Raw genomic sequence first — 12,672 nt, 5'->3', positions numbered from 1 at the left:
CAAACAAACCAGGAATTCAGACCGTGTTAGTAGTTGTTTGCAGCCTGCAAGGCAAACTGTATGTCGCATTCCCTGCAGTGATTTTGTTCACTGTCCTCGAAAAGAAAATGCTGATGATGATGCGTATGATCTGGTGATTAAAAAAAATCCTAAATGTTCCAATATGATTATTGATATATTAACTTAATAAATGAAAACTTGGATGATGAATTATACAAGCCTTCAGTATGTTGAGTATCAGCAGTCTTTGCGTTAGTGGGACCTGGCCTTGACTTGTTACCTGTCCAAGTTAAACCAATAAATGTCGAGCATGTTCTACCTTTGTGAAACGATGAAAAAACACAGAAATTGAAAGACATGACTGAAGCCACCTCTGTACTCATCCAGCTCTGTTGATTGTTTCAACCTGCAATAACTGAATATGTTTAGCCACTTGGAGGCAGCAGAAACAAGTTGTTAAAACCACATTATGATAGGTATCAACTTCTCTTCAGTTCATATTGAGAATTTGTTAGCGAACAGTTGTGTAATTAGTTACGCATCCAGCAGTTACGGAGGACCTTTAACATATGTGTTTTTGTCCACACGCCGAATTTAAGTTTGCACCCTTTGAAATCTGTTTTTGGTCTCTACAAACTCCTGAAGGAAATATCTGGCTTTTTTTAACTGCTATATGCTCCAATATGTCCACCAGTTATCACTGTCTCTGTCTGTCTGCCATTTGGTGCTGAGCGGGTTGTGTGCATTACGTTTATCAAAGCTTTGCTTGTTGAAAGCAACGCTATGAAAGCAGTCAGAGTGTCACATTGTTTTCACATTGTTATTTATACGATGTTATTAGAAAATGTATTATATCCGCTTTCACACATTTCTCTTACAGGCTACAATTGACAATAATTTAGAGTTTCAGTTGTATGTTTTTTGATGAATTCATGAATAATTTATTCTGTAAATGTCCATAAAAAATCATCTCAGAGACCAAGGTGACGTCAACTGCAGTTCAAAACTCAAAGATATGTTATTAACACAATAAACCACAAGACAAAGCAGTCAATTATTTCATTTAACAAGCTGGAACGGTCATTTCTGTAGTTGTTTTTGCTTGATACAGACAATTATACAAATTGTTGTCGATTATTTTCCGTACATCTATTAATAATAACTGTTTTTGTAATGTAGTACTCACATCCAGACAAACCTTTTCATGTCTGAATAACCACCCAAATCAACATTTCACATTACCTTTCTTTTCATGCCTGTCAATATGAAACATATTCCTCATATAGGACAGAAGCTTTCTTTGTGTTTGTGTACTCATACAAAACATGAGCCTTTAATGTCTAAGCAATGCAGTCATGAGGAGAACGTAACAAGATAATTCAGACATCTGACCTTGAGGGAGCCTAATGAACTATTAAAAGGTTCAGACTGTCACTGCAGACATATAATGGAGACATAGAATCTGTTTTCCCTCGTGAAATAATCGAAGTTGCTCATCGGGATGGACACTTTTACATCCAGCTGATGTCAAACATCCATTACTATTAACCATTACACAATCCATAATCCATCCAATAACAGTAACAGAGTTTACAGTGAGTTTTCTTGAAATGGGGGCATTCTCTGATAAATATAGTTTGACATCTGGCTCAGTTCACTGTTCTTATCCTCAGGCAAAGATGACAAAAAAATATCACTCCAAAATTAGGCAAGGTGTTTGACTGCAGGGTAAAAGGCACATGTGCTATCAAATCAGTGAGTGAACAATCATTGAATCAGTGATATACAAATTAAGTGTCCATTACTTTTCTTCAGTGATGAATAATGTTTGGAATTAGTCTTTTGGTAATTGCCCATAATGTGAGATAACATGGTTTTGATCTACTTAGGGATAACTGGGCTCTATGCAATTGGCTGTGAAGTGATTACAAGATGACCACTGTATTACTTTACACTGTGTTGCTACTGTGGACATTTACAGAGGAAGCACAAAGAATGTTTGTGTTTGTATAAGACATAAACTGTCTTGGAGCAAGCTCTTCCAACTACCTCATCCTTATCAAATATAAACTCTCCTTTCTGCTTCAGGAAAGAGGGACATTTTAACATGCAGCCAACACATGATAAAGGTTGTATAAACAGGGATCTCACAGGGGACAAAATGAGGATACATAGAGGCAAGCTCTGATTTCCACATAATGGGCTATGGCAGGTGGTAACACTAATAACAGTTAATTAACAACGGTATGATATTTACCTCCAAATTAAGGTCACATGCACACAAAGCCTCAAGTTCTAACACCTGCACAGCTCCTTGCCTAAAAGTACACAACACATGATGGTAGTTTAGTGCAATCATGATATTTTACCAACAATCAACAAATCCTTCCCCTTAACTTCCTTTATGCATTGTCTGTTGTACTTCCAAAAAAGGTTCGACAAAAACGTTATGAATTAGAAGCAATTAAAAGCCTAACATCCATTTTAACCTCAATTGGTATGAACTACTCTCTTTCTCACAGAGAGACCATTCATTACTCACTTTTCTTGAAGCCACTCAATGAACTGCACACAAAAAACAGCGGCCAGTGAAGTCCAAAAGCCAAGCTATCGAAGGTTACTTTTCTCCACAGCGCAGCGAACACAAATTTAAGTGAGAATAAATAGAGCTGAGCCACTTTCGCTGCATATAATTGGTGGCACACACGCTAATCAATAAAACAACCAATCAGAGGCATAGAACATAAAACAGTTCTGTTTTCTTTTCTTTTTTTCAATTACGGGTGCTTTAAAGGTGCAGTGTGTAGGATTTGGTGGTATCTATAGCGCTGAACTAAAACTTATCCCAGGTGACAAGCAGGAGGCAACCTCTGAGACTTAAAAGTGAAGCCAATACACAAGTACCTTACACTTTCATTCTCTCCACTTGCCAGCAAGAGGAGACTCTTCTGGTCTGATTGTATTGAAGTCTATGAGAAAATGACCCTACGTCTCACTTGATTTATTACCTTAGTAATAACTATTTTTAATTTTCGTTTAGGTCTCAATTGCTAGTTTCAACTCTTCTAAAATACAGCATGATGTTTATTTGTTAAATTATGCTCCCATTCAGAGTAAAATAGACCATAAAGCAGGGTATCCTTTAGGTCGTGGCTACCTTGTGATTGACAGGTCAACCCCAGGTCAATGTGGTCTAACACAGTGTTTTCAGTTCATCCGAATTTTTGGTCGATCCAATTTCTTCCAATATAATAGATCCCCCCAACTGGGACACACTGTTCTTTTAATTGAACAAAGTTTTAACCCAGCTTTGATCTCCTAGTAAAAATGTTATGCTCTCTCACTGTGACTGAACACATAAGCAACATTAATTTGAGAGATTGAGAAGATTAAATATTATCACCATGTAACGTTAATATGGCAATCTTACTTAATAGCAAGGAGTTGCATATTTACACGTCCAGGAGACCATAGAAACAATGGCATTCACTTAGAAGTATTTTTCTGACATGGTGGTGACTATTCACTCTCATTTATGCACCACTATTTTCACCAGCTAGTCGCTTACTGTGTCTTTATCGCAGAAAACAGCTGACTGCTGTGTCTAGAAATGATGCTGGTGAGATTGGACCAAAACAGTAAAAACAAAACAATTAACTGCAAGACGTTACAAATGATTCAGAGAGCTGAGGGGAGCTGCAGAGTTGAGTGATGAATCTCTGTGGGTTCATCAATAAGAACTACCCCTTTCCCATTACGCATTCAATCTATTGTTTAAATTATCACATTTTTGAGTGCAGCATTAAACCCCCCTCATCCTCCACTTTACACTTTAAAATTTTTCCCTCGCTTGCTTTCATTTCTCTTTTTTAATTTCCTTTCTATCTTTGTATTTTGTGTTTCAAATTTTCTCTGTATTTCCTGTTAATGTGTCATGCAATATGTAAACCCCTTTGAATGGCATACATGTATAAAATGTGCTTTTACCTTGGCACGGACAAAGCTTTGTGCAATATGAACACAAGATCATGCTTTCATTAGTAATCAGATTTATTTAGAGAATTTGCTTTTGACTCATAATATGTCATTATTGTACAATTAATGAGTCTAAGTATCATTCTTTTAATTAAATGATTGGAGCTGTACCTAATGTAGTGTATGATTAAGCAGCCTGAAGCTAAAGGTCTGCGCTCATTACTCAAGCTAATAAATGGAAAACAACAATGACTGAGCACTGTTTTTAGTTCAGCCTCCCGTATAATGAATCTCAGAGCTGCTATTAATAGAGGAGCTGAGTTAGGATTGCATGTACCATACAATGTGTTTTGGCATCCAAATTGCAATGCATTTGTAACTAGTCTCAATAAATAATTCAACATATCAAAATTGTGTTCTAACTGGAGACAGATGCACCTATCCCATGAAGAGAAGTGTGTTAGAAGCAACACAGGAAATCCTTTCCCTCGCTTATTCTCTGCAAGGAAGAAATGCACAGATACAACAGCCACTCAGCTGAAGGAACCTCCCTCAGCTTGGAAACCCTTATGGAGAAGAAGCAAGGGAATCAGGAATTTGATCGGAAGAAAATTGTAAAGATACCAGAAAGAAAGCGGATTGAAGCTGAAAAAAAACAACATAAAGATGAGGGATCGAGCACAAAGACCATGAGGAAATACCCTGCAGAGGCCAAAGCAACACACCGCATGAAGTCATGTGGAAGCAGCAAACACAGGAGCTTTGACAGAGGAGTGGAGAGAAATGGGATGTGGCTGTTTCCTGTTGTCAAACCTAATTTCAACACAGACACACTCAGATGTACACACATGCCTCGCTCTCAAAGCGCGACTCACTCCAACACCTCAGAAAGAAAGCCTCAAGGTAACAAACATGCCTGTTTGTTCACCCGGACGCTGGCGGAGCAGGAAAAGAAGACAAACATCTTTTCAGAGTGATGAATGTGCAGGTTGTTAAGTCTGGGGCGTGATTCAGAGGAGTGACCATCGCTATCTTTGTTTCCATTTTACACACACACACACACACACACATGCAAACACACGGAGTAAATTCACATCGTAGACTGTTCAGAGTTAATGGCGCACACATTTTCGAAAACAATGCTAGTTTGCTTTATTTCCCAGAACTAGATGAGAATAACAGGATAACAGTTATTTCTAAAAAGGGACCTGTAGAAACAGAGGGGAACAGCTAGCCTTAGGGTATTGCAAAAGGTAACACAATCCACCACATACCTCCAAAACTCACCAATTAACGTGCTGTATTTTGTATATTTTGTCCAACAGGATTATTTCTAGCACTTTTGACAGGATGCTGGCCAAAGCAATGGGCCTGCAATTATCTAGGCTACCTACTTTACCAGCTCTGTTTTTAATGACAGGCACTAACAGAAGAGACAGCATTGAGTCTGGTAACAAGCCATGAATCACAAAGCCGGTAAAACAAATATTTAAATCTTGCTTTAGTGAGCTTCTTGTAATCAAGCAAAGGCCCTTGTCAAGGTATCCCTGCAATAGTCCATACAATGCAATACAGACACTGTGCCTCACTAAGTCCTAACCAGCACTAACACATGTTGGTTACAGTGCTACATTTGAATTTTACCTCACATTCTCCTTCAGTGCCAAACAACGAACACTGGTCTTGCTGCTTTCCCCCAATTAGAGGACTAGAAATTGGGCTTGTTTGCCTGATATTCATGAGAAGAAAAATGTATGCCTTCTTGTCCCTTCAAGCTCTTGGAAATAGAAAAAGCTCCAGTCTTTAAATGGAGGCTTGCTAACAAAAATCTAAGCTACAGTTTTGTTTATTACACAGATGAAAATGGGCTTTGTAGACTTCAATATATGTCCCACTGAATATGTCCAGAGAAATAATGAATAGCTGAGCCTTCAATGTTTCATTTCCCTACCTCTTAACAGCCATAACTAACAGTATAGTATGGTATAGACATCCAGCTATAACAGGCATGAATAATAAGGCATGATCTTCTGGAGGCTTTTGTTTAAATGTTAATAACAATCACTGGTCAGCCTCCTTTCAAAGATGTCAAGATATCTGTCCATTAATTCAAAATGATGCCTCATTAATATTAAAGAGCAGAGACGATTGACTGAAAGGCTGTACGAGGCTGCTGCATGAATACAAGCTTTCTCCGGTCTAACAAAGGACAGCTGCTCGTGTCTCGTTGTGTTTTGACACCTGAATCAAATAGTGTTTTTTTTTGAGAGACAGATTCAGTTGGCTACATTATTGTTATCATGTCATAATGTCACACATGTGTATGCATTACACAAAAACACACAAAGAGAACGCCAGCATGAGGAGATGTGTAGAGTATGGCTTCACGAGAAGAAGATGTCAGACAGACGAGGATGAAAGGGTGAGAGAAGGGATGATGAAAGAGATGCAGGCTCAAATTTACTTTTTTCAAAGCCTGTTAGAGAAAAAAAAAAGGAAAGACAAATCACTAATTCACGTCTTGGCTCTGACCAATCACGGGAGTCCTACTGATTAACGACTGTAACAAAAGACAGAAGGCTGAGTCACCCAGGGATGCAACAGCAAGGTGATGATATGACATGCATCATGATATCATTATGGGAGAAAAGGCCACCTGAAATTCATCTGTCAGACTCTCCAAAACAGAACAATAATCTGTCCTCAAATTCGTGTTTGCATGAAGAAGGTGATGTTTTGTACTTGTGGAGTTTTGAAAATCATAAATTATTCAAAACTTCCATAAATTTTCTGACCATCAACTAAATTAATCAGCTAAACATGTCAGCTATATAGTGCAGACTGTTCAATTACACCGGCCTTTATACTGTATACACATCAGTAGCATTCATTCAGCTCTATGACAGCTTGACAGTAACATAATGACAGTATTGTCTTAATATCAGCTTTCGTGAGAAGAACCACAGACATACTGACTCCAGTACATCCCCCACACATCTTACACTCCTATAACCACAGTCCATCTGCTAACATTGTTACAGTGCGCTGGTTACGTTAACGTTTCATGTCAGACTGAACAAAATGAGAAATAATATATGTCCACTGAAAGACTGGATGCAATATCCTTCCCGTTTTCTTCCTTCATGTTCAAAGTCTTTCATTCAGCCTCAAGGACACACACACAAAATCAGTTTCTTCCATCTAATGATAGACATGAACAGCCCTCCGCTCATAAATCCTGTTCTATCTAAGGGATAACATTCAGTGGATCAACAGAACTCTTTCTTGTTATACGCCACTTAATATTGTTGCTGGAAGTCTGAATGCAGTGTCTATGTCCATACTTTGGTTTACACCGAGCATGATTCTCCCTAAGCGTGTCCAATTACAGCTATAAATTATACATTATAGCCTGAATGTATCTACCTGCAGGCATCCAATTCTATTAAATGAGCTCTGTAAGTAAGTACTGTATATGTAAGATAACGTGTGTCAAGTAATAATCATGGAAAATGTAGATATAATGCACATGAAAACGATGTACAATGAACCCGTGCATTCGTTTTTTCATAGCATAAAAATGCTTGCTGTACACATTTTGATCTATATTCTTATGCTTTGGCATATGTTGAGATACACTGAGCTTTAATATATTATATTAAAACACAGACCCTTTATAGAAGGTGTCAAACTCATTTTCAAATCCACATTTTTGGATGTATTGCAGATCACGTCTTTACTCTGATTTATTTTCATTAGAGAGCCTTCAGAGGTCTTGCCATGCTGATACTCGATGCTCCTCTCTCTCAGACACTTGTTAATGAGGCGAGTTCTCTCAGCCCTGACAGCTTCACTTTGCATAGATTGCTGCTCGAGCATGTTTTTTTTAGGTTGGCACAGTGACAGCCAATAGCCAGACTCCTCTATGCTCTGTGGAGCCTTGTGAGCCTTTGGTTTTCTTATGAGCGGCACATTTACTTTATCATAGCTGGCTGAAGGAATAAATCAAACCTCAGGGTCGAGGGATACTGCAGCAACGCTGTGTCTTCTCTCCATCTATTCAGACACCATGAATACGTGCACAATCTAATACAAACAACTGTAAGACCGCAACACTTAACCCCTGCCCTGTTTGTACATTACATGAAGTGTGTACGATACAAATCAAAGTCTAAGAAAATCTGTCACCACAATACCAAAACCTACAGCTACAACAATTACCATAATAATCACCTTTCAAACACAATGAACTTCACAAATAAGTATTTGTTGTAGGGCTGCCATTTACAATTATTTATATTGTCTATTAATTTGCCAATTCATTTGAATTGGTTTGGTTTTGGTCCAGTCTCTTTATTTTATGTATTACTGCTCTGCACACTCCGAACACAATCTCACACATTTTTTTAGGGTGACTTTGTAACATTTGTCCAGATGGAAAATAGCATCTTGTCCAACTGTGACACATTTACATCAATGTCCAATGTTGTGCACTGACCCTTGCTGTTGTTTTGTGCCACAGGTGTTAAAATGTCTTGCAAATTATCACAACTGAGAAGCTTGGACATGGAAACGTTTGTCATTTTTGATTGAAAAATGTCTACTAAAAATAGCTGCTGAATATTGTTTCTTGACTAACTCGTCATTTAAATAGACAAAGGGTTTTAGCTTTAATTTTGTTCAGGATTGGAGTATATTGGATGACAAATATTGCTCTGGTCTGAATAATGACTATCAACCACGTGTACGTCTTTTCAACTCGGGAAGAGACAAAATTAAGCATTAAAAGATCAGCGTCTGATAATCTGGCTGCATAGAGTATGTCCTCCGGCAGGAGCAGTAAGGCCAGTCATGTCCTTGAATAAAATGGATCACAAACTGAAGATCAAAAAATATTTTAAATGATCTATTCGAACAATAATATGACACTTGGCGTATTGGTGAATAATGAATATCATCGTAACTAAATAAATGTTTTTTTATGTCATCAAGCGAATATTAGCTGGAAAGATTATGATATGACATATTTCTAGGATAGACACAAAATTAGGCCTTTTTTCTACTGTTGGTCTGAAGCACACTGAAATTATGGAGATAACCGTGCCACCATTTTTCATTTCTCTTTAGGCTCCAGTTTCTGCTGATTACAGATGCTCTCATTTATTCAGCTGCTATCAAACAGGCATGCTTGAAGGACTCTGTTATTCATTCAGCTTTGACTGCTGTAATGTTTATCATTATGTGCTTTTAGTGGCTGTTACAGTATGAGCATGCGGTGTATTGTTTTCTGTGTTGTTGTTTGTGAAGGAATTTGGCTTCAAACTAAACTGTACATTATAATGATAACCAAGATGAATTGCACAAATCTACCTGAGGCGTTTTTAATCATTATTTACAGCGTTTCTGAGTGCAGAATAAATTATTAGGTTGTGTCATATACGTATCCATAGCACTGCTAGCAGTATAAGCCAGTTTGTGGGAGTTTTCTCCAGTTGCATAGCAACTCACGATGAGGTGACTCGCATCTTTAGCTCTTGGCACCACTGAATCTGCTGTATGCATAAGGTCTTTGGGCAGCCCTGTTTTAGCCAATAAGCTGCTCTGTGTCTGTTAACTTTCTGCTTAGTCATCAACCCTGCTGAACATTCACCGACTATGATGCTCTTTTTCCACCTCAAACTGTATTTTAAAGTCTGAATGAGCATACTGTTTGACTGCCAGCTTCTCCTCAGAGAGACAGACACAGAACAAGTGTGTGTGTGTGTGTGTGTGTGTGTGTGTGTGTGTGTGTTTGTGCGTGTGTGTGTGTTTGAGAGAGTGAGCGAGAGACGGGGCTGCTGGCATAGCTAGGAGGCGGTCATACAGCCCAGGCAGGGAGAGTATGGCCATCCCAGTCAGATGCCACCAGATTTGGGAGACATGATCACAGCTATACTGTAACCTTTAAACCAAAGAAAAGCATGCCTCTCTTCAGCTCATTTAACTTGATGAAACGCTGTTGTTTCTTCTTATATCATTCTATCACAAGATAAGCTACTCTACCTCTAATATTAACAGTTCAGCTGTCCCTGTAATGCTGACACAAAGAGGCACTTTTGTGAGCTAGCCGTGACCTGCAGGGACCAAGATGACCAACACATTACACAAATCACTGAAACACCATGGACTCTAGTTTATAATTCAATTTGTCATGAAGTTGTCACAATGGTTGTTTGATAAAGATAATAATAATAATAATTGAAACCATGATGGGAAATTCATTTAGAAGCATTTTTGTTAAATTGGTTTAAATTCTGTAAACATCCTGTCAGCAACCAATTTATCGAATTCTCTGACTAAAAAAGAAAATAATCTGGTATCTGTTGTTGTCACAGGCCTGTAATTAAGCCATCCAATTATTTCATTCTGCCCTCTATGATTGGATGGCCTACCTACCTGCCCGTCTGAATGCACTTATTTACATTAGCAGCTGTGAGTCCTAAGAATAGCCATGTTCATTGGTTAATGTTGGATAATGTTTACAACTCTATTGTGGAGTAGCAGGGCTAGTTCATGTGTTTTGAGAGAAATGCCTGAAGGGAGGGGCTGAGATGTTTTCTGTTGGATGCTTTTTAAATCTAATGTAGTGTTGCTGTTTTTTCCCAATGTTTTCTGCGTCAGCTTTAATACCCAAAGGCCTTTAAATTGATATGTACATTCCCTTTGTGCCCCATTGACACCTTAACAAAGAATCACACACACATAGCACAGTCACATGTGCACTTGCATGTTTGTAATGAGATTTGACGCCTTGAGAACACTATTCTGTCTCCGACCTACAATTGACGTGCAGGCCCGATAAAGAAAACGAAGAGGTGATGAAATCCCGGAGGAAGATAGAAAGACGCTGTCCGGTCAGATAAAAGACACATAAGAGTAACTGGATGGCTTGAATAGCAACCTGCCATCAACTGTAGATTCATTGGGCGAAGGCAGGTGTAAGAGCCACAAGTGTGTTTTTACTAGTATATTTAAGTTTCAGAATAGTTTATAATTTAATATTTAGATTTATGCTCATTTAGGAGGAACTATAAGTTGAATATATTAAAAGATCTTTATGTTAATGACTGACGCTCGGGCCAGGCTATTTAATGACGTCATGACGGCAACAGGTGTAAGAGCAGAGCCGCATTAGACATGAGAGATATAGTTTTTTTACCGTAAGACTATGAGATCGTTTTGAACGTTTATTATTTTGTGTACTTTGTTAGCGTTTTTTGCTGTTGAAAATAAAATCGAAAGAAAAGGAAATGAATGGTCTCCTGTCATGCGCGTGAGAGGAAACTCACTGTGTCTGCAGCTCTTTAGCGGATTAAGAAAACAACAACGACGGAACGCCGCTACATTAGTAAAAAAACTGCTCCAAGGAGTTGACAAGAGGATTTCAGATGCCAGCTGAAACCCGAGGAAAGGATCTAAAACCCCGCGCGCTGCGCCGTGGTGCTGCTGACCGAACGAAAACGTCGGAAAAGGTTGGAAATACTTTTTGAACATTTGCACGCAATTGGCGCATTGCTTTGTTAATATGATGGCCGAAGATAAGGAGTTAATGAATGCTGAAAGAACGGAAGCTAAGAGAAGCAGAAAGTTAACGGAGAAAGCACTGGAGGAGAAGCTGCACAGGCTCATTGGAACCAGGAGAGGAGTACTAGCTCGGATAACTGGAAAAAGAAACGAAATTGAAAGTTTAATGACTGATGCGGGCAATCTTTAAAAAGTGCAAAAGTTAATGGATAAGGATTTAAACCCTCTTGTCAGTGAGCTTAAAAAGATCAGCGGACAAGTGGGAGAGCTTCTGTCTGAAGAAGAAAAAGATGCAGATATTAACAACTGGTTGGGGCCAAAGCTGATGACTATGAGACAGTTTGCAGTAGAAGCTGAGCAATGGATGATGTGTGCTTTGAGCAAAAAAAGTACAGCTGATGATGATGACGAAGCCGGTGATCAGGATGAAGATAAAGAGGATGTGGATCCTGAGGATAGTGTTTCACAAGTGACAAGCGTATCTGCCCGGTCAGGCAGGTCATCAGTGTGTGCTTCTGAAGAAGCGAAGTTAGCTGGCCTGGTGGAACGCGCCTCAACTTTACAGAAGAAGCAGGAGCTTGAGTTGGAGTCGGCGCTTATTAAAGCCAAGCTGGAAAGGCTGACTTTGGATGCAGCAATTGCTGAAAAAAGAGCTCAAGTAAATGTGCTTAAAAGCTATGAGAAATCAGAGGATGGGATGAACAGCTATCTTTACTCACAATTTGAAGTGCAAAAGGAGGAGCAAGAACTTTTACCACACACTAGCACAACTGTACGTGGAGCTACAGTTCGAATGCGACCGCAGCAACGTACAGAGCAACAAGCTGCGAGGCCAAGACAGACAGACAACCCTGACAGACTGCGTGACAGAAGCAGTAATGCAATTCTTCAAGTAATGCTAAAGCAAAATCTGAAACCGGAAATGTTGGTTAATCACCAGAAACAAGCTCAGCTACCAGTTAAAGAGGTGACAGTTTTTAAGGGTGATCCACTTACCTACAGATCATTTATCAGAGCTTTTGAACAAGCTATTGAACAGAAAACTGATAGTGATCCAGACAAACTGTACTACCTGCAACAGTACACGGCAGGAGAACCGCAGGAACTTGTACGTAGCTGTGAGCACATGCCATC

General features: G+C 39.0%; 1 protein-coding gene across 1 annotated transcript in view; it reads right to left on the bottom strand.

The window, feature by feature from the left end:
* The window catches only part of fbxo41 (F-box protein 41), a 44,596-nt gene that overhangs the window by 21,529 nt on the left and 10,395 nt on the right, over nucleotides 1-12,672 (bottom strand). The gene's annotated exons all lie outside the window — the stretch shown is intronic.

This window comes from Pseudoliparis swirei, chromosome 24 (assembly GCF_029220125.1).
Source record: "Pseudoliparis swirei isolate HS2019 ecotype Mariana Trench chromosome 24, NWPU_hadal_v1, whole genome shotgun sequence".
Classification (NCBI taxonomy): domain Eukaryota; kingdom Metazoa; phylum Chordata; class Actinopteri; order Perciformes; family Liparidae; genus Pseudoliparis; species Pseudoliparis swirei.
Note: the sequence above shows the minus strand (reverse complement) of the source record. Positions and strands in the feature narration are given on the sequence as shown.